Consider the following 26,055-nt stretch of genomic DNA (forward strand, 5'->3'; position numbering starts at 1 on the left):
TGATGCCATCCAGCCATCTCATCCTCTGTCATCCCCTTCTCCTCCTGCCCCCAATCCCTCCCAGCATCAGAGTCTTTTCCAATGAGTCAACTCTGCAGGAGGTGGCCAAAGAACTGGAGTTTCAGCTTTAGCATCATTCCTTCCAAAGAACACCCAGGGCTGATCTCCTTTAGAATGGACTGGCTGGATCTCCTTGCAGTCCAAGGGACTCTCAAGAGTCTTCTCCAATACCACAGCTCAAAAGCATCAATTCTTCTGCGCTCAGCTTTCTTTATAGTCCAACTCTCACATCCATACATGACTACTGGAAAAACCATAGCTTGTATTAGACGGACCTTTGTTGGCAAAGTAATGTCTCTGCTTTTTAATATGCTGTCTAGGTTGGCCATAGCTTTTCTTCCAAGGAGTAAGCGTCTTTTAATTTTATAGCTGTAGTCACCATCTGCAGTGATTTTGAAACTCTAAAATAATAAAGTCTCTCACTATTTCCACTGTTTCCCATCTATCTGCCATGAAGTGATGGGATTGGATGCCGTGATCTTAGTTTTCTGAATGTTGAGCTTTAAGCCAATTTTTTCACTCTCCTCTTTCACTTTCATCAAGAGGCTCTTTAGTTCTTCACTTTCTGCCATAAGGGTGGTGTCATCTGCATATCTGAGGTTATTGGTATTTCTCCCGGCAATCTTGATTCCAGCTTGTGCTTCTTCCAGCCCAGCGTTTCTCATGATGTACTCTGCATATAAGTTAAATAAGCAGGGTGACAATATACAGCCTTGATGTACTCCTCCTCCTATTTGGAACCAGTCTGTTGTTCCATGTCCAGTTCTAACTGTAGCTTCCTGACCTGCATATAGGTTTTTCAAGAGGCAGGTCAGGCGGTCTGGTATTCCCATCTCTTGAAGAATTTTCTGCAGTTTATTGTGATCCACACAGTCAAAGGCTTTGGCATAGTCAATAAAGCAGAAATAGATGTTTTTCTGGAGCTCTCTTGCCTTTTCGATGATCCAGCAGACATTGGCAATTTGATCTCTGGTTCCTCTGCCTTCTAAATCCAGCTTGAACATCTGGAAGTTCTCGGTTCACGAACTGTTGAAGTCTGGCTTGGAGAATTTTAAGCATTACTTTGCTAGTGTGTGAGATGAGTGGAATTGTGCAGTAATTTGAGCATTCTTTGCAATTGCCTTTCTTTGGGATTGGAATGAAACAGACCTTTTCCAGTCCTGCAGCCACTGCTGAGTTCTCCAAATTTGCTGGCATATTGAGTGCAGCACTTTCACAGCATCATCTTTTAGTATTGAAATAGCTCAGCTAGAATTTCATCACCTCCACTAGCTTTTGTGTAGTGATGCTTCCTAAGACCCACTTAACTTCACACTCCAGGAGGTCTGACTCTAGGTGAGTGATCACACCATTGTGGTTATCTGGGTCATTAAGATATTTTTTGTATAGTTCTTCTGTGTATTCTTGCCACCTCTTCTTAATATCTTCTGCTTCTGTTAGGTCCATACCATTTCTGTCCTTTATTGTGCCCATCTTTGCATGAAATGTTCCCTTGGTATCTCTAATTTTCTTGAAGAGATCTCTAGTCTTTCCCATTCTATTGTTTTCCTCTGTTTCTTCTCATTGAGCACTTAGGAAGGCTTTCTTATCTCTCCTTGCTATTCTTTGGAACTCTGCAATCAGATGAGTATATCTTTCCTTTTCTCCTTTGCCGTTTGCTTCTCTTCTTTTTTCAGCTATTTGCAAGGCCTTCTCAGACAACCAATTCTGCCTTTTTGCATTTCTTTTTCTTGGGAATGGTTTGGATCACCACTTCCTCTACAGTATTACAAACCTCCATCCATAGTTTTTCAGGCACTCTATCAGATATACGCCCTTGAATCTATTTGTCACTTCCCCTGTATAATCACAAGGGATTTAATTTAGGTCTTACCTGAATGGCCTAGTGTTTTTCCCTACTTTCTTCAATTTAAGTCTGAATTTTGCAATAAGTAGTTCCTGATCTGAGCCACAGTCAGCTGTAGCTTAGATCCAATTGTAAATCACCCCATTTCCACCCTCTATGGAACATAATCACTTTTGCCATAATCATTTCCATGTTTTTCTTTATAATTTTATAATCACAGTGTGCATCCCTAAACACATGCTTATTTTTGAACTTCATGTAAATGGAAGCCTACAATAGGAAATATTTGGGGTCTGGCTTCTTTCCTTTAACACTGTATTTGTAAGACTGATCTGTGTTGCTGCATGTATCTGTGATGTGTTCATTTCCATTACTGTGTAGTATTCCACTCCATGACTACCACAATTCAATTATCTCTTCCATAGTTGATGGACATTTCAATTGTTTCTATATTGGGCTTATTACAAATAATGCTTTTATGAGCATTCTTGTACATGTTTCCCGTTGGTTTGAGGCTCACTTTGTAGGCTATACACATGTTAGTGGAAATGCTGTACCATACATACGGAATTTCCAACAGAGCAAATAACAGTAAGTGGTTTTTCAAAGTGAATGTATCGAACTATACTCTCTACAGCAGTGTGTGTGAGTTCTTGTTGTTCTTATCTTCTCTTTCTCCCTAATATGTTTTTCAAAGGCTTCTCATTTTGCTCATTGAGGTACCTGGACCCCATCCCAGGTGAAACAGAAACCAGAGTTTTTGGTGGCAGTTCTTGGGCCAAACTCTTGTGCTCCTAACGTCACCTATGATGCCCACAGGGCAGGAACTCCAGTTCCTAACTAGCATTAGACCTTTCCTGAGGACTGACCAGGGGCTTCCCAGGTGATGCCTGGGTAAAGAATCTGCCTGCTAATGCAGGAGCTGCAGGAGATGCAGGTTCAATCCCTGGGTCGGGAAGATCCCCTGGAGGAGGAAATGGCAACCCACTTCAGCATTCTTGCTGAGAGAATCCTATGGATAGAGGAGCCTGGGGTCGCAAGGAGTCAGACATGACTGAGCACTAGGACTGAAAGTGAAAGAAAACTCCCTGAACAGTCCAGGCTGACCCACATGTGGAGGGAGCAAGCACAGGTGAAGGCAGGATTGGCAAACTTGAAACTGGACCAGCACTTAGACATCTGTATCTTCTCTCTACATGGCCATTAATTAGCTCTGCTTTGGGCACACCCATTCGCCTCTGTGCACCCACTAGCCTCTTCTGGGAATGAGAAGAACCACTGATACCCGCCTACCTCCTAGATGGGGGCTCATCTGGGCATCACAAGATGACAGATAAGAAGGCCGCCAGAAAAGAATTCTAAAATGCAGGTCACATTGTGGTTTGCATTGCTTCCTGATTTTACCAATTAGAGTAATATACAAAACCACTTCTTCCCTTTATTTCCTCCTATCTATAAAAATTGTATGATGGACGTTCTACTTCTTGGTTCTCCCAAAAGCCCAGCCAGAGCCTCTGGGGCTTCAAGTGAAGGAAGATAGCCATTCTGGTGAAGAGAAGACAGTATGGAGTCCTATCCTAGGCAAGTGTTACTTCCAAAGAGTAGTTCACATCCCAATTCCCAGTGATAGTGGCAATCCCCTAGTTCCCCCTGTGGGGTGCCCTGTCATGTCAGATACTGAGAACTCCTGGCTGATGATAACCTCACAGGGGTTTTACATGCCACCTCTATTTCCGGAAGTGATGGGAGGAGGAAGCTAAGTACATTTGACACTAAGTGGTGGGTACTGTGCTCTTGAAACAGGCTTTCTTATCCTTATTTTCCAGTGGGGGAAACTGAGTCTCTGAGCAACAAAGCTCTCCCAAGATAACTTAGCTAATAAGAGCTGCAGAGTCTGCCTACACATCTAAGTCTATCCTGGCTCCAGAAGCCAGAGGCCTTTTGCTCTAGTTGTGTTTTAGAATTGTACTCTCCTGATTCCATATTGTTAGACTAGGAGTCTTTATGAATGGAATATTTCACAAAGTCCCTCAGTCAATAGCAAATTGGAGAATCTCCCCATAAAAGCTCTGAGCATCTATCAGTGCAGGGTTAAAGTGGCTCAGTCGTGTCTGACTCTTTGCAACCCCATATGTAGTCCACCAGGCTCCTCTGCCCACGGAATTCTCCAGGCCAGAATACTGGAGTGGGTAACTGTTCCCTTCTCCAGGGGCTCTTCGCAACCCAGGGAATGAACCCAGGTCTCCCATATTGCAGGCGGATTCTTTTATCGTACTAAGCCACCAAGGAAGCCCAATGCAGGCTGGGAGAGGGGTTAACAGAGTTTCTAGTTCTGGTCTTTTCTGAGGCTTGACCATATTGCCTGTCATTGGAGGCCATGAGATACCTCCATATTTTCCCACCCCCTTTTTTTTTTTTAAATTATTTTTGTTTTTGGCTGTACTGGGTCTTGGTAGCTGCTCGTGGGCTTTCCCTAGATTCAGCAAGTGGGGGCTTCTCTTTGTGCAGTGGTTTCTCTTGTTATGAAGCATGGGCTCTAGGGTGCACAGGCTTCAGTAGTTGTGGCCCACGGGCGTAGCTGTCCAGTGGCATTTGGGATCTTCCCAGACCAGGGATCAAACCCGTGTCCCTGCATTGGCAGGAAGCCCCCACCCCTTTTTTGATTAAGCAGGGAGAATAGGTTTTTGTTTCTAGCATCACATGAACCCTGATTAAGATAGAAACGAACTGGTCCAGTTCTTTAATCTCTCCCTTTTCTAAACCCTTCCTGGATGCCTCAACGATGATATTTATGAAGTCTCAGACACCAAAAATGTCGCTATAGCTGGTCAAATTGAGGAGCACAAACAAGTTCTCCCAGCCTTGTCTTCTCTCGGCTCTGCTGTATACATACTCTCTCCCACCTACCCCCTAGATTTGTAGGAAGCACAGCCTAGTGGAAGAGGCTTGAGTTTAGGTATGAGAGTGGAGTTTGAATCAGGGATCCACAGACATGAGCGAGCAGCTTCATGTCATTAAATCTCAGTGTCTCCCCAATGTACAATGGGAATAATAATATCTCCATCTGTAATAATTTGTTAGGGCTGTCCTAACAAATACCACAGAGTGGGTAGTTTTCTCGTGGCTCTGGAGGCCACAAAAATCTGTTTTCTCATGGCTCTGGAGGCTAGAAGTCAAAGATCAAGGTGTTAGCAGGGTTGGTTTCTCCTGAGGCTCTCTCTTTGACTTATAGATGGCTAACTTCACAGGGCTGTCCCTCTGTCTGTTGTCTATATCCTAATCACCTCACCTTATAAGGACACAAGTCATATTGGGTTAGGGCTCACGCTAATGGCCTCATTTTAACTCAGTTACCTCTTCAAGGCCCCTATCTCCAAATACAATCTCATTCTCAGATATTGGGGATTAGGACTTGAACATAAAATTTGGGGTAGAGGGGACATAATTTAGCCCAAAACACCACTGCAGTTTGTTTTTAAGTCTTTTAGAAGATGAACCAGCATAGAGGAGGTATAAATAAGAATGAAGACCTAGAGGTTCAACCCAGCCTCATTTACCCACCCTGGGAGCCCAGGATCCACCTAGTGGAACAATTGCCTGGGAGCCAGGGTGGGGAAGATCAAGGCCTCAGGCAGTACTGCTTGTAGAAGGCCAGCAAGGGTGCCCTGCTGGTCCAAGTTCCAGGTAAAATCGACCCCTCTGGAGCCCACAACATGGGCTTTGCTCTGAAGATGGTGCGGAAGAATTTACTGAGGAATATGTTCAAGCACAAAGTGATGAACGACTGTCTCCACAAATTAAAAAGAATGCTTTTCTCTAGCCCAATGACTTTTAGATATTTCAGACCTTTTCTGTGGCCTGGCACTATAGCCAAAATCCTATAGAACTTGATGAATCATTCAAATAAGGAACCTGGGTGAAGGAGTAAATTTTTAAATAAAAATCACCTGGTTCTTTTGGTGAACTGCTTTATACTTAAGGCAAACCAAATCATTATCATGAAATATATCAAAATACATCTCTTTCATGAGTGAATTACTGCTGTTAGTGTACCTGGAATATCATATATATTTTGTTTATTGAATGTTTACATTATAAGAAGGAAAACATTAAAAAAAATGGAATGTCTGTAATCAGTTATTCCTAAGCTTTTTATACTATAATATAAATTTGTTCTTTTCCTGTGGATTTACAATTTTTAAATGAGGACCAGCAAGTGTAATACCAGGGGAAGAATAGATTTTACTAATCAAATGATGTCTTTGCTTTTGTAAATGAGAAATTTGTTTTATTTTTAACACTAAATCTGGCAAGTATTTCTTAGAAAATGGGTTTGGAAAGATTAATGCTGTGTTGTATATTAGATTTCCCCATCTGATATATGAAATAGATTTGATCTTTGTCTCCTTAATTTCTTCTACTTTATGATTGTGGTAGTCTTGTACTCTTTAAAAATACTATATTATTTCATGCCTTTAAAAAATGTTTTAAATAAGACCTGCAAAACATTGCAAGTGGTTAAAAAAAGTAATGTGAAAATTTTACCTCAAAGAATTATTAATGTTACAAGCATTTAACTTTGATGTCATTTTGATTTAACATGCACACTTTTAAAAGGACAGTTTATGTTTATCATAAACTTTGAAGAGCTTAGAAATAAAATTTCTGCTTAATTTATGAAAAAAAAAGTGGTAAATATTACTTTAATGTGAACCTCAGATTTCCAGGGACAATCTTCATTAAAATAGTATTTATTCACTCCTATTGTTCACGTAAAGTGCAGAGTTTCCCTGGACATTCCATTATTTTGGTATCCAATCTCCAAAACTGAAACAGCATGTCCCAGTCTTGGGTGGAAATCTGTGGTCCTTGCACTTGAGACCTGGGCTCCAGGAGGGGTGGACGGTGGCAGAAGGAACTCACTGGTCTCTAACAGAAGGACTTCACCCCTTCCAGGCTTAAGAATCCTGTTCTGCGTTGACAGCATTGTTCCTGCTGCCCCCACAGAGCCGCAATTCAGGCCCTAGGCTTGGCCCTGCCAAGTTCCCGGAAAGCTCTGGATCCTACGGAGTGGTCACTGGCCCCCAGTGCCAACCATGTGAAAAGAGGCCACTTTACATTTGATACAAAGCATCAGCCGGTCTCATTCATGGTGCCCGGAACATGCTAAGCTCCGGACGTAGAGCTGGAAAGTGGCACTTCAACACAAACTCCCTTTCCTGCCAACCCCACCCACAAGGATTTCACAGGCGGAGAGGAACACGCAGAGGCTTGTCTTTTCCACCCCTTCTCTCCCCAGATGTCAAGAGAGGTTGTTCTGGGGAACAGCCCAAGAAAAGCCCTATTCTCCTCGCTCCTCCTCACCTGCCAAGAAGCCCTGGCCTGCAGGTGCCTGACCAAACCTCGGAGCTGCCAGGAAGTGTCCGGCCCATTCACTCTGGTTGAGAAGCCGCCTCCCCTGTGCCAAGTCCCAACTTTGGCAGCTCCATCCGTGGCGCCGGATTTTCATGAGCAGCACCTGTTTGCCTAGCCTTCAGACACCAGCTCCCACCCACCGCTTCACACAAATGCAGGTGACCCTATGACCGGGAGGGCCTCCCTCGGAGCCATGGTGCCTCCTCTTACAAAGCCCTGGCTTGTTTGAATCACTGTGCCTCAGACAGGTCTGAGTCCCCATAATAAGAGGAGCCAGCAGAGGGATGATAATATTGCCCAAGTGCTTTTTTTTTTTTTTTTTTAACAGATGGATAAATTCAGGTGGAGCGAGATGAGGGACCTGGGAGAGTACCATCAGGTGTAGGGGTTCTCAGCTCTGGATGCAATTAGAATCAGCTGGAGGAGCTTTAAAACATGAGCTATAGTCTGGTGTGGAGGAAGGGCATGACCCCTCAGTGGAGGCCATGTTGAGAATCCCTGATCTGCTTCAACCCACTTGTTTTACAGAGGAGAAAAACTGAGGTCTTGACGGTGGGGACTTTTGGGGTCCTTTTGTTGTTGTTCAGTTGCTAAGTTGTGTCCGGCTCTTTGAGACCCCATGGACTGCTGCATCCCAAGCTCCCCTGTCCTTCACTATCTTCCAAAGTTTGCTTAAACTTATGTCCATTGAGTCTGTGATGCCATCCAACCATCTCATACTCTGTCACTCAGGCTGTTAACCTTGTCCAGTTCCCCAGTTTTACAGATGGGGAACTGAGGCCCAGAGAAGTTAAGGAGGGTCACCTAAGCCTCCATAGCTAGTAGGATGTATCTTAGTACTTTGGGTAGTTTGACTTTTGTCTTAGAATGGTTCTACTTCTATCATATCTAGTTTTATTACCATAAAGCTCTGCTTTAAACCCATCATGCTTTTCTACTGCTCAAGAAATAAAGTCTACATTCCATAACATGGCATTCAAAGCCCTGTCACAACCTGGCCCCACTTACTTTTCTAAGAAAAGTATTAATAATCCCTTCATATACAGGCAAGTGGGTGGGGTCTATGCCCTAGTCCCCTCACTTTTCAGGGCTCCACTCTGGCCCTTTTCTATCTGTATCACACCTCATGGGGCAGAGTCCACAGGGTTAAGGAGATATGCTCAATGGGGGTACTCTCAACCTCGGAATATCTTGAATTTACCTACAGCACCTGTTAAGAAGACCTCTTTCTGAAAAACGCAATAGTGCTGCTAGGCCTGAGGGACAGCCACACAGCATCTGTCCAGTGGGAGGTGAGAGAGGAGCTTTGGCTCCTCCTGGCTTGATGGTGGAGCTGGGCATGCAGGTTGGATGTCATCAGGTATGTACCCAAGTCTCCTCCCAGTGCAGGCTAGTCCAGAGTGGGAAGAGCAGAGAAGCAGGCTGCAAGCTGGGAGCTGGCTCCTCTATGTTCCAGAGAATCCAAGAATTCTAAATTCAAATGTTACCTTCTTGTCATGAAGGTGTATTTGTCAAGACAGGTGGATAAAACATATCTGACTATTTTCTTTATAATTTGTATCTATTTTTGGCACTGGGTCTTTATTGTTGCATGCAGGCCTCCTCTAGCTGTGGAAATCAGAGGCTACTCTTCAGTTGCAGTGCATGGATTTCTTGTTGTGGTAGCTTCTCTTGTTGCAGAGCACAGGCTCTAGGCACATGAGCTTCAGGAATTGAGGCATGAGGGCTCAGTAGGATTTGCTGGCTCTAGGATGCATGGGCTTCAGCACTTGTGCAGGGGCTTAGTTGCTCTGAGGAATGTGGAATCTACCCAGACAGGGATCAGACCCATGTCCCTTGGATTGGCAAGCACATTCTTATCCACTGTGCCACCAAGGAAGTCCTTCTTTATAAATTACATATGGTATGTAGGCCTGATATTGAAGCTGAAGCTCCAATACTTTGGCCACCTGATGTGAAGAGCTGATTCACTGGAAAAGACCCTGATGCTGAGCAAGATTGAGGGAAGGAGGAGAAGGGGGTGAAGGATGATGAGATGGTTGGATGGCATCACTGACTCAATGGACATGAGTTGGAGCAAACTCTGGGAAGATGGTGAAGAACAGGGAAACCTGGCATGCTGCAGTCGGCACAGTCACAAAGAGTCAGACCCAACTCAGCAGCTGAACAACAGCAAAGGCCTCCATTTGCATACTTGCCTTGACCCTGTGCATGCTGGGGAGGTGGTTCCACCCCTGAGGGAGTCAGAGAAGGAGGGGTGGTAGTCAGCCTTGCTGTTGGAAGGTGAGTGGTGCAGCTCTCCAGTATGTATGAGATCCGCACTGGCAATTCTTGGAGGGATCACAAGTATACTTATGGTTAAAAAAAAAAAAAAAAAATATATATATATATATATATAGTGTTGATGTGATATGAAATCAGGATGTGGTATCATTCAGGTCCTGGCTGATGAGCACTTCCTTCCTTTCTCCCTGCAATGCAATTCTTACAAACTCATGTTTTTAAATTCTGGTGAGGGCCCTCTTCTGTGTTGCAGATGGCTGTTTTCTCATTGGATCTCCCCATGGTGGAGACAGCAGAAAGTTCTCCGGGGTCTCTTTTATAAGGACACTAATCCCATTCATGAGGGCTCTATTCTCATGACCTAATTACTTCTCAAAGGACTCACCTCTTAATATTATCACATTGGGGATTAAGATTTCAACCTATGAATTTTAGTGTGTGGGGGGGGACATATTCAGTCCATACAATGACTAATGATTTTCAGCAGCTCAAATCTAATTTTTTTTCAAACTAAAATAATTATAATCAGCTCTAGATCCTATTGGCCAGCCCACCTTTCTCTACCGTTGTCTGCAAGGATAGCTCGAGAGACCAAGAATCAGTCTGCGATCTAGATTCACTATGACACTGAGTAGTGGAGATACTCATGATGGTATAGCATTTGCCATTTCTGTTTATCCTCATCTTTTGGGAAATTCATCTCCTGCCTTCTTGCCACCCCTCTAGTCCCTTCTTCTCCAGTTGCACTGGCCATGAATATGCAAAGCCATCTCCACACCCTAGGAACTTTGTCTCCCCATTTCCCCTGCCAGGACCGCTGACATTCTAAAGACCTGTTCCTTCCCTCCCTTGAGTTTCTGTTCAAATGTTGTCTCATTGGTGATACTTCCTCTCTCCTTTGTAACTAAAGTAGGTCTTGTCTACTTTCTCCCCTCAAGTTTTCTTCTTAACACCCTTCAGTAACTGGCACTCCCACTGTCTGTTATTCACTAGTCTGTTTATTTAGTGTCTGTGTACCAGATGCCACAATAGCAAAGACTGTATCACTTCTATATCCCAAGTGCATGGAGGGTGCCTGGTAGACACTCAATAATCACTTACTAAATTTAATAAATTCTTATTGGTTACTCCCAGGGCTTCCCAGGTGGCAATGGTAAAGAATTTGCCTACCAATGCAAGAGATGTGGGTTCGACCTCTGGGTCGAGAAGATCTGCTTGAGCAGGAAATGACAACCCACTGCAATATTCTTGCCTGGGACAGAGGAGCCTGGTGAGCTACAGTCCATGGAGACACAAAGGGTCAGACACGGCTGAACACAGGCACATCGGTTAGTCCTATTGACATTGACACAACATCATTGCAAACATTTAGACATTATTAATTTTCACAGGGTAGTTTTTAGATCATTAAATAAATGGTAGTTTTTAGATCATTTAGAGGCATTACAAAATTGACAACCCTCAAACAGGTGAATAAATCATAGACTGAGGGGATTTCATTATCTCCCCCAGGGTCTCTAGTGCCTTCCCCCAAACTGACCAAAGAGATACTTTTCCAGATCTGGCTTTGAAAAAAATCCAGGTTTCTCCTAAATGTGAGATAATTTCCTAAAGTTCACATAGCACACATTATTTTGGTTGTCTTGTATCAGTGATACGAGTTCAGTTACAAGTGTTCAGTTTTTAGCTTGAAATTTTAGTCCAAAACAATGATGAATAATAAGAAAAGCACCTTGTCACAGTTGCACAAATGCTTTCTAAATAACTCTACTTGCTTTCTCGGAAACTTCAGGGAAAAAAGTGATTAGGAAACACTAGGGCTAGAATTCAGCCACAGCCATGTCTTTCTTTAAAAAAAAAAAAAAAAGTCAGTTGGAGTGCCAGCTGTATAGGGCTGTCCATTGTCTAAGAAAAAAAAAGTTTTAACCCCGGGGTGGAAAAACTAACATTGTCACTAGGATATGAAGAAACCATGGTGAAGAACTAGCCACAGCGAGGCCCCACAGAATGGCCGGCGGCATCTGCTCTGAGGGCCTTTATCAGCAGCCTTGTATGTTCTATTCAAGACTCTCAGAACGATTGTTGGCATGATGTAGACAAATTGACGCAAATTAGTTTAGCATGGGCTATGCAAAGTTTAAGCTTGTTGAGCAACGCACGTGGACCACATAGCAACAGCTCCCAACACTATGCAAAAGGTGTTGGATGCAAAGTACTAACTACCCAGACTCTCCTCTTCCAGATTGGAAGCAGGATTTGCAAATCATTGGTAGAGGATGGGGGAGGCATTTGGGGAGTCAGGAAGCTGGCAACAGAGAGTGGAGCCCCTATACTGACCCTGAAGGCCAGTGAGGGCTGTGAAAAATATCTCCTGAAAGGGCCGCTTTCCCCCTCGAAAACCGACTGCCTGTTATTTCATGGCCACAAATCCTCAAAGAATTGGCCCCCAAAGATTAAGGGGATTCCGCCACTTTGCTCTTTACTTTGGTTCAAATATCTCAAGACAATTCCTTTGGGGCTAGTGTCACACAGACCACCTAGAGGGGCCTTCTAATTGTATTTACAGTAATTTAATTACATCAGGGAGAGCTTCAGAAGGCAGGATTTACCAAGATCGATACTATAGGTGTCACTGGCAGAGTTTTAATCTGTTAAATCAACAGAGAAATGGTAAAAATAAAGCCACTCCAGAGTCTAGAAACCACTTCATAAACTTTCTTTTTCTTTTCTTTTTATTTTTTTCAAGAAGAATGGGAGGGTGAAGGAGACATTTTCCTGGGGTCCACAGCTTTCCCACTTTTGTTCATATTATTTTATACTCCATGCACACATTAAATCCATCTGAACACACACACAGGAGTCTGGATATTCTAAATGCACCACAACCAAGTATGTGTGTGTCTGAGTGTTTAATTAAATATATCTCTGGAGAGTTATTTAAGAACTTGGTGGCAGTGGGGGTTCTGGGGAAGACACCTATGGGAATACAGGGTTGGGGTGGGAGACAGACTTACTTTTAATCTCATTCCTATTTGTTTGTTCTGCTTCTTTCAAAAAATTTTTTTACACCAAATATTTTAAATAGTTTTCAAATGAATCCATAAGGAAGTTTTTGACAAATATTAAATCACAGAATTCAGCAATCTGTATAAAATTCAGATTGTTTGGCTAACTACCTAGCCTTGGTTGGTAACTTTCCCTTGGAGCTTTAGCTTTCCTGCCGGTAAAGTGTTTGGGAATGAACCAATTACCCCGGAAAGCCCCTCCTCTCTGTGAGATTGTTAACTGGAGTCTAAAAACAGCACGTGCTGCTACTGCCATCTAGCAGTTCCACTGGGACCATGTGGGTCCAGCTTTTCCTAGGCATTTAAAAAGAAGGCTGGGGCTATTATTCAACACAAAGACACCATTGCTTATGCAGACACCCTGCAGTCCCGAAGTGCTTTCTGGAGTAGCGGAGATTTTAAACATATAAATAAATCCTTAGATACTTAAAAAATACTTCTCTATCAAAAAACTGTTAGAACAAATTAATTCAGTAAAGTTGAAGGATATAAAATCAATATACAAAATCAGTTGTTTTTCTTTACACAAATAACTATCAGAGAAATTAAGAAAACAATCCTATTTACAATTGCATTATAAAAAATAAGATCCCTGGGATACCAAGGAGGTGAAAGACCTATATATTAAAAACTACAACACATTAACAAAAGAAACTGAGTAGACACAATTAAGTGGAAAGATTCTGCACTCATGGATTAGAATAATTAATATTGTTAAAATGGCCACACTACCCAAACAATCTACAGATTCAATGCAATCTCGATTGAAATTCCAAAGGTATTTTTCACATAATGGAACAAACTATCCTCAAATTTGTATGGAACCATAAAAGACCCTAAATAGCCAAAGCAATCTTGAGAAAGAAAAACAAACCTGGAGGCATCATGATCCCTGATTTGAAACTATATAACAAAGCTACAGTAATTTAAAAAGTATGGTATTGGCATAAGAACCGACTCAGAGATAATGGAGCAGAAGAGAGAGCCCAGAAATAAACCCAAGCATATATAGTAAATTAACTTACAGCAAAGGAGTTAAGAATATACAATCTTCAATAAATCTGTTGGGAAAACTGGACAGCTACACACAAAAGAATAAAACAATCACTGTCTTACACTATACACAAAAATTAGCTCAAAATGGATTAACAACTTAAACGTAAGACCTGAAGCCATAAAAATCCTAGAAGGAAACATAGGCCACAAACTCTTGATATAGGTCTTGGCAATAATTTTTTGAATCTGATACCAAAACCAAAGACAACAAAAACAAAAATAAACAAGTGGGACTGCATCCAGCTAAAAAGCTTTTGCATAGTGAAAGAGAAGATCCACAAAATGAAAAGGCAGTTTACTAAATGGGAGAAAATAATTCCAAATCATACATATGATAAGGGGCTAATATGCAAAATATAAAGAACTCAAACTACTCAATAGAGAAAACAAAACCCAAGCAATCTGATTTTAAAATGAGCAGAAGATATGAATATACATTTTTCCATAGATGACATACAGATGGCCAACAGGTACATGAAAGATGCTCAACATTATTAATCATTGTTGTTATTGGCCAACTAAGTCATGTCCAACTCTTTTGCAACCCCATGAATTATAGCATACAATGTTACTCTGTCCATGGGATTTCCCAGGCAAGAATACTAGAGTGGGTTACCATTTCCTTCTCCAGGGAATATTCCTGACCCGGGAATTGAACCCATGTCTCCTGCTTGGCAGGCAGATTCTTTACCACTGATCCGCCTATGAAGCCCTATTCATCATTAGGGAAATGTTAAGTCAAAATACAATGAACTATCTACTCCACACAAGTTAAAAAGGCTATTATCAAAAAGGTAAGAACTGACAGATGTTGGTAAGTGTGTAGAGAAAAGGGAACCCTATGCACTGTTGGTGGAAATGTAAATTGGTACAACCACCATGGAAAATGGTAGGAAGTTTCCTCAAAAAATTAAAAACAGAAGTACCATACAATCCATTTCTGGGTATTTATCTGAAGAAATTTAAAAACTAATTTGAAAAGATAGATGCATTTCCATGCTCACTGAAGCTTTATTTACAATAGCCAAGATGTGAAAACCCAAGTGTCCATCAATGAATGAATGGGTAAAGAACGTGTGAATATATGTACACATATGTATATATATGGAGAAGGCAATGGCATCCCACTCCAGAACTCTTGCCTGGAAAATCCCATGGACGGAGGAGCCTGGTGGGCTGCAGTCCATGGGGTTGCTACAAGTCGGGCACGACTGAGCGACTTCACTTTTACTTTTCACTTTCCTACATTGGAGAAGGAAATGGCAACCCACTCCAGCGTTCTTGCCTGGAGAATCCCAGAGACAGGGGAGCCTGGTGGGCCGCCGTCTATGGGGTTGCACAGAGTTGGACACGACTGAAGCGACTTAGCAGCAGCAGCATGTGTATATATATATAATTAAAAAGAAGACAATCTTGCCATCTGTGATAATATGATAATTGAGGGCACTATTCTAAGTGAGATAAGTCAGACAGAGACAGACAAATAACATATGATCTTTCACAGTATAATCTAAAAACAAAAACAGACCAAGAAACCCCACCAAAAATCAACCATATAGATACAGAGAATAGATTGGTGGCCAGAGGTGGGGAGCTGGAGGAGGAGGGTTGTAGGAGAAATGGGTGAAATGTGGGATTTTTTTTTTTTTAGTTTATATAAATTGAATTTAAAAAATTTTTAGATAGTTTTGAGCCTATAATATTTGACTAACTATAAAACCCTCACTGCAATTTACTAGCCTCAAGGGCCTCTATTAACAAGTATTTGTTGGGTATCAACTATGTGTGGAGTGCAACATACAGATGTGCGTGTGGTAGGAAGAGGCAGAAATTTGGTGTCCTGGAGTTCAGACACTGTGGCCCTGTAAGGACAGAGACTAAGACCTTTTGGAGGTATATTCCTTGTAAGCCATTGCCTCTCCAGAAGCTAGCATAGTACTGGCATAAATCAGTTCAGTTCAGTTCAGTTCAGTCACTCAGTCGTGTCCAACTCTTTGCGACCCCATGAATTGCAGCACGCCAGGCCTCCCTGTTCATCACCAACTCCCAGAGTTCACTCAAACTCATGTTCACTCAAACTCATCATCGAGTCAGTGATGCCATCCAGCCATCTCATCCTTTGTTGTCCCCTTCTCCTCCTGCCCCCAATCCCTCCCAGCATCAGAGTCTTTTCCAATGAGTCAACTCTTCACATGAGGTGGCCAAAGTACTGGAGTTTCAGCTTTCGCATCAGTCCTTCCAATGAACACCCAGGTTTGATTTCCTTTAGGATGGACTAGTTGGATCTCCTTGTAGTCCAAGGGCCTCTCAAGAGTCTTCTCCAACACCACAGTTCAAAAGCATCAGTTTTCTTCGGTGCTCAACCTTCTTCACAGTCCAACTCTCACATCCATACATGACCACTGGAAAAACCATAGCCTTGACTAGATGGACCTTTGTTGGCAAAGTAATATCTCTGCTTTTTAATATGCTATCTAGGTTAGTCATAACTTTCCTTCCAAGGAGCAAGCGTCTTTTAATTTCATGGCTGCAATCACCATCTGCAGTGATTTTGGAGCCCCCAAAAATAAAGTCTGACACTGTTTCCACTGTTTCCCCATCTACTTCCCATGAAGTGATGGGGCCAGATGCCATGATCTTAATTTTCTGAAAGTTGAGCTTTAAGCCAACTTTTTCACTCTCTTTCATTTTCATCAAAGTGAAGTTCCTCTTCACTTTCTGCCGTAAGGGTGGTGTCATCTGCATATCTGAGGTTATTGATATTTCTCCCGGCAATCTTGATTCCAGCTTGCGCTTCTTCCAGTCCAGCGTTTCTCATGATGTACTCTGCATATAAGTTAAATAAGCAGGGTGACAATATACAGCCTTGACGTATTCCTTTTCCTATTTGGAACCAGGAACTTAACAAATTCTTGTTTCCGATGAATGAATGAGCTAGATTTGAATTCATATTTTCTGCTTATGAGAGCATTTTTTTCTCTGAGCCTCCATTTCCTGGCCTGTAAAATAGAAATAATTCTTGCCCCTAATTGTGAAGGTCCAGTGATTAACAAAGGGCAATGCCCCTGTCAAATGGAAAACATTTTTTAAAGGAGATGGGATAGGGGAATCTCCATAATTCGAGATTCATTGAAACATTTATTTTGCGTGACTAAGAAATATATTCTTTACTCCCAAGGCTGGTATTTCCATTTGAGAATTAGAAAATGTTTTCCACCATGTATTCTAAGTTTACTTGATTAGCTAAAGGGGACACTGTGGAAATAGCCCACAGAGGTTGTTCTCAACATCTTTTCCCCTGACCTGCCCTTTAAGCAAATGAATAAGTTGAGTTCTTTGTTTTTACCGCATATCCAGGTTTCCATATAGATAAAATTAAAATTAAACTCAGCAGTCTCTTACTTTAAAAACAGATTCTAACAAGGAAAATTGTCCAGCACAGACACAAAGACAGGCCTAATACGGTGAAGAAACCATGATATGCTGCCACCTGTTGGTGATGCATTAAATTATCTTAAATTTTAATCAAAGCTGGAGTCAAGTATTAAAATGTTAACTACAACCTAATGGATTTACATACATAGTTACAGTTAGAAGCTCATTACAGTGCCAAGGGAAAGAGATCTTTTCTCCCAAAGTAATAACAGTTGACTCTTAAGAAGCATTTATTACCAAGTGCTTACATGTATTCTCCAAATTAAATCCTCACATCCAACTTAAGCCAAGATTCTTTGATGATCCCCATGCCCGCTCCCCCTTTACAGATGAGGAAACTTATCATCATGGAGGTAATAACCTGCCCCAGATCACATGGCTGGGAAGTAACAGAGGCAGAACCCAAGTCCAGTCCTTTCTGACTCCAGGGCCTAAACATTAACATTAACATATACCCTTTGCTGGTGTATTCTTTGCTTTAATTTCCTTGTTTCTGGTTAGAAAAGTACTTAACACCTATGTAGAAGTTTTATAAATTATAATGGAAATAAAAATAACTTGCGATTCTACAACTTAAACAAAATCAATGTTAACATTTTGTACATATCTATCAAGTTTTTTAATGCTTATACTGTGTACATATTTGTACTTTTATATATAAATTTTGTCAAAACAATAGATCTCCTTTCCATTTATTTATTTATTTTCCTTTTCTTTTTAAATTCATTCAGCTATTCGATTAAATTTAGCAAATACTTACTTTGTGCCAGGTAGAGATACAGTGGATGAGATTAAAAAGCAAAAATGACATGATCACCAACCTTGTGAAGCTAATAACCTAGAAGAAATATACAAATAATCACAAAGAGATTAAACGCTCTGGAGGAAAATTGTTTCAGGAGACTAGGTGACAAGGGATGCTAGTCTACGCTGTGCAACCACAGAAGGCTTCCTTGAAGAAGCGATACTTAGAAAGGTATGGACAATTCATGCACCTCATTCCCCTACCCCCACAATCAACTTCTCAAGCAATTGGCTTCATGGAGGGGAAAACCTGCCCTCTCCATTCTCCTCCCCCTGGTCAAGGAGGCGCAGGGACGGATTGGTAAAGCCTTCCCTAAGCAGACAAAAGAGTGAGAATTAGATATTATTCTTTTCTTATTGCCAGCACCTTGATATTTGTGACCATCCCTCTCTTGTCTTTAGGGAAAATGTCTTCCCCATAAACATTGCATTTCCACTCCTACCACTAAAGGGATCTAGAGGTCTATCCCCAGTTGTTGGGACCTCTACTGGGGGAGATCTAGAGTCTACAGTTTTCAGCTGAGGTCCTAGATCCTGGGTGACAGAAGAAGGCCTGCCTAACAATTGCATGACTGATTCTCAATCCTAACAGTATGTTAAAATCAGCAGAGCTGTGGCCCTCAGCCTCAGCGGTTGTGATTTAAGTGGTCTGGGGAAGTGCCTGGGTCTCAGGTTTTGTTTTGTTTTAAGCCACCAATGTGAAAAGGAAGCTGACAACAACAGCATTTAAAACTGTTATCTGCTTCCTTCTCCCACGCTCTTCTTTCTTTCCTTGGTTTCTGATGCTTCGTAGAATGTTTCATACTTGAGAGGACTTTAGTTTCCTCTCATTGTTTTCTTTTTCAGTTTTCTTGGCAACTTTTCTTTGTTTTTTATATTAATTTCAGATTCAGTTTGTATAGATTTTTAAAAAATGGTTGATATTTTCATTGGAATCAGGTTACATTGATATATGAAGAGTTATAATCTTTTTGATGTTCAAATTGTCCTATCTTTTCCATTGAAAATCACTTTAAAGTCATTTGAATTTTTTCTAAATTAAAAAAATGGTTATAAAATATTTCAGACATACACAAAAGTGAAGAGACTAGAACAACACATTACCCTCACATACACAACATCCAGCTTTAATGATTATTAACTAATCACCAGTCTTAATATCAATAAGAAGTGTTGGGGAGGATACAGAGAAAAAAGAACCCTCATGTACTCTTGGTGGTAATGTAAATTAGTGCAGCAACTGTGGAAAACAGTTTTCAGGTTTCTCAAAAAGCTAAGAATAGAGTTACCATACGATCCAGCAATTCCACTCCTGGGCATATATCCAAAATATAGAAAACATAATTCAAAAAGATATCTGCACTCCCATGTTCAATCAGCATTATTTACAATAGACAAGACATGGAAACAATTGAAATGTTCACCAATGAATGAAGGATAAAGAAAATGTGGTATTCTAAACATGAGACCAGACAGTATAAAACGCTTAGAGGAAAATACAGGCAGAAAATTCTCTGACATAAATTGTAGCAATATTTTTTTGATTTGTCTCCCAGAATAATGAAAATAAAAACAAAAATAAATAAATGGGACCTACTTAAAAGCTTTTGGAGAAGGCAATGGCACCCCATTCCAGTACTCTTGCTTGGAAAATCCCATGGATGGAGGAGCCTGTTAGGCTGCAGTCCATGGGGTCGCTAAGAGTCGGACACGACTGAGAGACTTCACTTTCACTTTTCACTTTCATGCATTGGAGAAGGAGATGGCAGCCCACTCCAGTGTTCTTGCCTGGAGAATCCCAGGGACAGGGGAGCCTGGTGGGCTGCCGTCTATGGGGTCACACAGAGTCGGACACGACTGAAGTGACTTAGCATAGCATAGCATAGCATAGCAAAGTAAATAGTAAACAAGATGAAAAGACAATCCACAGATTGGGAGAAAATATTTGAAAATGATGTGACTGATAAGGAATTTGTCTCCAAAATTTATAAACAGTTCATGATGCATCAAAACAAAAAACCCACTCAAAAAATGGGCAGAAGACCTAAATAGACATTTCTCCAAAGAAAACATACAGATGATCAATAGGCACATGAAAAGATGTTCAACGCTGCTAATTATTAAAGAAATGCAAACTAAAACTACAATGAGATATTACTCACACCAGCCAAAATGGCTATCATCAAAAACCTGAGTTCAGTTCAGCTCAGTTGCTCAGTTGTGTCCGACTCTTTGTGACCCCATGAACTGCAGCATGCCAGGCCTCCCTGTCCATCACCAACTCCCGGAGTTTACCCAAACTCATGTCCATTGAGTCGGTGAGGCCATCTAACCATCTCATCCTATGTTGTCCCCTTCTCCTCCTGCCCTCAACCCTTCCCAACATCATGGTCTTTTCAAATGAGTCAGCTCTTCACATCAGGTGGCCAAAATATTGGAGTTTCAGCTTCAACATCAGTCCTTCCAATGAACACCCAGGATTGATTTCCTTTAGGATGGACTGGTTGGATCTCCTTGCAGTCCAAGGGACTCTCAAGAATCTTCTCCAACACCACAGTTCAAAAGCATCAATTCTTCAGTGCTCACCTTTCTTTATAGTGCAACTCTCACATCCATCTATGACTACTGGGAAAACCATAGCCTTGACTAGACGGACCTTTGTTGACAAATAAAGAAAGCTAAGTGCCGAAAAATTGATGCTTTTGAACTGTGGTGTTGGAAAAGACTCTTGAGAGTCCCTTGGACTGTAAGGAGATCAAACCAATCAATCTCAAAGGAAATCAGTCCTGAATATTTATTGGAAGGACTGATGCTGAAACTCCAATACTTTGGCTACCTGATGCAAAGAACGGACTCATTGGGAAAGACCCTGATGCTGGGAAAGATTGAAAGCAGGAGGAGAAGAGGATGAAAGAGGATGAGATGGTTGGATGGCATCACCGACTTGATGGACATGAGTTTGAGTAAGCTCTGGGAGTTGGTGATGGACAGGGAGGCCTGGCGTGCTGCAGTCCATGGGGTCTCAGACACAACTGAGTGACTGAACTGACTGAAAAAATCCACAAACAGTAAATGCTGGAGAGAGTGTGGAGAGAAGGGAACCCTCCCAAACTTTTGGTGGGAGTGTAAATTGGTATAGCCGCTATGGAGACCAGTATGGAGGTTCCTAAAAAAACTAAAACTAGAGCTACCATATGACCCTGCAATCCTACTCCTGGGCATATATTCAGAGAAAAACATGGTTTGAAAGGATACATGCACCCCAATGTTCATCACAGCACTGTTTACAATAGGCAAGACATGGAAGTAACCTAAACGTCCACTGACAGCTGCTAAGTCGCTTCAGTCGTGTCCGACTCTGTGCGACCCCATAGATGGCAGCCCACCAGGCTCCCCCGTCCCTGGGATTCTCCAGGCAAGAACACTGGAGTGGGTTGCCATTTCCTTCTCCAATGCATGAAAGTGAAAAGTGAAAGTGAAGTCGCTCAGTCGTGTCCGACTCTTAGCGACCCCATGGACTGCAGCGTACCAGGCTCCTCCGTCCATGGGGTTTTCCAGGCAAGAGTACTGGAGTGGGATGCCATCGCCTTCTCTGGTCCACTGACAGAGGAATGGATAAAGAAGGTGTGTACATATATACGATGGAATATTACTCAGCCATTAAAAAGAATGAAATAATGCCATTTGCAGCAACATGGATGGATGTAGAGAGTGTCATAGTGAGTGAAGTCAAACAGAAAAGGAGAAATATCATATGACAGCCCTTATTTATGGAATCTAAAAAGAAATGATACAAATGATCTTATTTACAAAACAGAGACTCACAGACTTAGAGAACAAACTTATGGTTGTTGGGGGAAAGGATAGTTTGGGAGTTTGGGATGGACATGTACACACTGCTATATTTAAAATGGATAACCAACAAGGACCTACTATATAGTACATGGAACTCTGCTATGCATTATGTGGCAATCTGGATGGGAGGGGGGTTTGGGAGAGAATGGATACATGTATATATATAGCTGAGTCCCTTCATTGTTCATCTGAAACTATCACAACATTGTTAATTGACTATACCCCAATACAAAATAAGAAGTTAAAAAAAAAGAAAATGTGGTATACATATACAATAGAATACTATTCAGTCAGAAAAAAAGCCATTTGCAACAGCATGGATGGACCTTAAGAACATTATGCTTAGTGAAATAGGCCAGAGAGGGAAAGAAAAATACTGGATTTCATTTATATGTGCAATCTTTAAAAAAAAAAACAAAACCCTGAACTCATAGATATCGAGAATACATTGGAATGGGTAGATAAAATGGGTGACGGTGGTCAAAAGGTACAAATTTCCCATTACAAGATAAACAATTGCTGAAGATGTAATGCATCATATGACAATTATGGTTAACAATAGTATGTTGTATATTGGAAAGCTGCTAAGAGTAGACCTTAAAAGTTCCCATTACAAGAAAAAAATGTAATTATGTGTAATGATGAATGTTAACTAAACTTATTGTGGTGATCATTTTGCAATGCAATACACATGTCAAATTAATATGTTGTAAACCTAAAATTAATACAATATTATATGTCAATTATAAGTGAAAGAAAGTGATATCGCTCAGTCGTGTCTGACTCTTTGTGACCCCATGGACTGTAGCCCACCAGGCTCCTCCATCCATGGAATTCTCTAGGCAAGAGTACTGGAGTGGGTTGCTATTTCCTTCTCCAGGGGATATTCCTGACCCAGGGATCGAACCGGGTCTCCCGCATTGCGGGCAGATGCTTTACTGTCTGAGCCACTAGGGAATGAATTATAAATCAACCTAAAAACATTTGCCTTTTCTGAAAGTTTCACATAAATGAAATCATATAGTATGTAGTCTTTTCCACCTGGCTTCTTTCACAGGTGGGAAACATTACTGAAGAATGTCGAAGCAGGTCACTGATCATACATCCTAGATTCACTGGCAGAGGCAAATAGAAAGTATTGATAAAGAATTATCAGGAACAATATTGGAGTAAGGCTGATAAATTTTTGAAAATAAGGACATCAGAGTAAACTTGATAAAGAATTATGAAAAAAATGATATGAGTAAACTCGATGTAACTACTAACACGAACTGAAAAACTGCTTCTGTTTATTAAAATTTAGATGAGGTGTAACAACTGTATCTTTAATTCTAGACTAAGTAATTTCCAGAACTGAAAATCCATTATAGATTTATGGTCATTTTTGAGTAACTTGCATGCATTGTGATTTTTTTTGCTCAATAATAAAATGATCTAATTCTATATTTATTACTTAGCATGTTCCTTTGGGTCTCAAGTTCTCATTTCTCCTACACACACAGCAACAATGGAAACAGTGATAGACTTTATTTTGGGGGGTTCCAAAATCACTGCAGATGGTGGCTGCAGCCATGAAATTAAAAGACGTTTGCTCCTTGGAAGAAAAGTTATGACCAACCCTAGACAGCATATTAAAAAGCAGAGACATTACTTTGCCAACAAAGGTCCATATATATAGTGAAAGCTTTGGTTTTTCCAGTAGTCATGTATGGATGTGAGAGTTGAACTATAAAGAAAGGTGAGCACCAAAGAATTGATGCTTTTGAAATGTGGTGTTGGAGAAGACTCCTGAGAGTCCCTTGGACAGCAAGGAGATCCAACCAGTCCATCCTAAAGGAAATCAGTCCTGAATATTCATTGGAAGGACTGATGTTGAAGCGTAAACTCCAATACTTTGGCCACCTGATGTGAAGAACTGACTCATTGGGAAAGACCCTGATGCTGGGAAAGACTGAAAGCAGGAGGAGAAGGGGACCACAGAGGGTGAGATGGTTGAATGGCATCACTGACTCAATGGACGTGAGTTTGAGTAAGCTCTGGGAGTTGGTGATGGACAGGGAAGCCTGGTATACTGCAGTCCATGGGGTCACAAAGAGTCAGACATGACTGGGCAACTGAACTGAACTGAACTGAAGGATATACAATCTATTCTCATTATTCCTGGTAGTTATGTTCTATAAAGTTGCTTCAAACACTGAATTAGTGAATTCTGAATTACTGTCCCAGGAGGAAATATAGAATTAAGTTCTTGCAAAATGTTATTTTCATCAACTAATCAATACATAACCTTTTGTGTGTGTGTGTGAGTTTCTGTTTAAAGATGCCTTATTTAAAATATATTGTCAATTCATTAAAACTGAACTCATGGCAAACAGCACTATAATTTATGCCTGAATGAAGCTTATCTAATATATGTATTTTCTCCATAAAGTGCATCACAACCTTCTCATGCTTAGGAACGTAGATAACATGCTAGTCCTATGCTTGGATGCTATTTTAAACAAAATCACAAACAAAGAGCACAAAACAGTGAAAACTATGGCAAAAAGGACACTAGTGTACAGCAAAAGTGCTGAACAAGAAGGCAGAATGTTGCCTTGTTTGACCTCAGATGGGAACATGTTTGTTGGGTGACTCAAATTTTTTGCTTTTCTGCACATGTACATGTCTTTCATGACCAAGGAGTCACTGTCTTGATCTGGAGTTGCAAATAAGTTTCAGCAAGTAAGCAAATATGGAAAACATGGAATCCATGAATAATAAGAATTAACTATACTGTTTTATTTATTCTGGACTTTCTTCATCGCTCAGCTTTCTTCATAGTCCAACTCTCACATCCATACATGACCACTGGAAAAACCATAGCCTTGACTAGACGGACCTTTGTTGGCAAAGTAATGTCTCTGCTTTTCAATATGCTATCTAGGTTGGTCATAACTTTCCTTCCAAGGAGTAAGTGTCTTTTAATTTCATGGCTGCAGTCACCATCTGCAGTGATTTTGGAGCCCCAAAAATAAAGTCTGACACTGTTTCCCCATCTGTTTGCCATGAAGTGATGGGACCAGATGCCATGATCTTAGTTTTCTGAATGCTGAGCTTTAAGCCAACTTTTTCACTCTCCTCTTTCACTCTCATCAAGAGGCTTTTTAGTTCCTCTTCACTTTCTGCTATAAGGGTGGTGTCATCTGCATATCTGAGGTTATTGATATTTCTCCCGGCAATCTTGATTCCAGCTTGTGCTTCTTCCAGCCTAGCGTTTCTCATGATGTACTCTGCATAGAAGTTAAATAAGCAGGGTGACAATATACAGCCTTGACGTACTCCTTTTCCTATTTGGAACCAGTCTGTTGTTCTACGTCCAGTTCTAACTGTTGCTTCCTGACCTGCATATAGGTTTCCCAAGAGGCAGGTCAGGTGGTCTGGTATTCCCATCTCTTGAAGAATTTTCCACAGTTTATTGTGATCCACACAGTCAAAGGCTTTGGCATAGTCAATAAAGCAGACATAGATGTGTGAAAGCTGAGCAATGAAGAATTGATGCTTTTGAACTGTGGTGTTGGAGAAAACTCCTGAGAGTCCCTTGGACTACAAGGAGATCCACCCAGTCCATTCTGAAGGAGATCAGCCCTGGGTGTTCTTTGGAGGGAATGATGCTGAAGCTGAAACTCCAGTACTTTGGCCACCTCACGCGAAGAGTTGACTCATTGGAAAAGACTCTGATGCTGGGAGGGATTGGGGGCAGGAGGAAAAGGGGACGACAGAGGATGAGATGGCTGGATGGCATCACCAACTCGATGGACATGAGTTTGAGTGAACTCCGAGAGTTGGTGATAGACAGGGAGGCCTGGCGTGCTGCAATTCATGGGGTCGCAAAGAGTCAGACACGACTGAATGACTGAACTGAACTGAACTGAACCTGCACTTTGATTCACCATGTCATACTGTCTGGTCACATCATCTTGAATTCAAATATAATCTACTCAAGGCTCAGAAATCTTGAAGGAAGAGGGGAGGGGTATAATTAAGGTACCCCAACAGAGACCAACTGAGTCAAGGGGATTGGAGATCGCAATTTTCACAAGTATAGATGCACTGAAAGGCATATCTTGCTCAGTTCTGTCACTCCTATAATCAATTCTCCTAAGAAGTAATGGGTGGTGGGACTAGTGGTCTATTTTGGGACTATTTAACTAGCATGAAGGCTCTGAAAAGCTAATTAATCTCTTGGCAAATTAG

The sequence above is a fragment of the Bos indicus genome, chromosome 5 (assembly GCF_029378745.1).
Source record: "Bos indicus isolate NIAB-ARS_2022 breed Sahiwal x Tharparkar chromosome 5, NIAB-ARS_B.indTharparkar_mat_pri_1.0, whole genome shotgun sequence".
Taxonomy (NCBI): Eukaryota; Metazoa; Chordata; class Mammalia; order Artiodactyla; family Bovidae; genus Bos; species Bos indicus.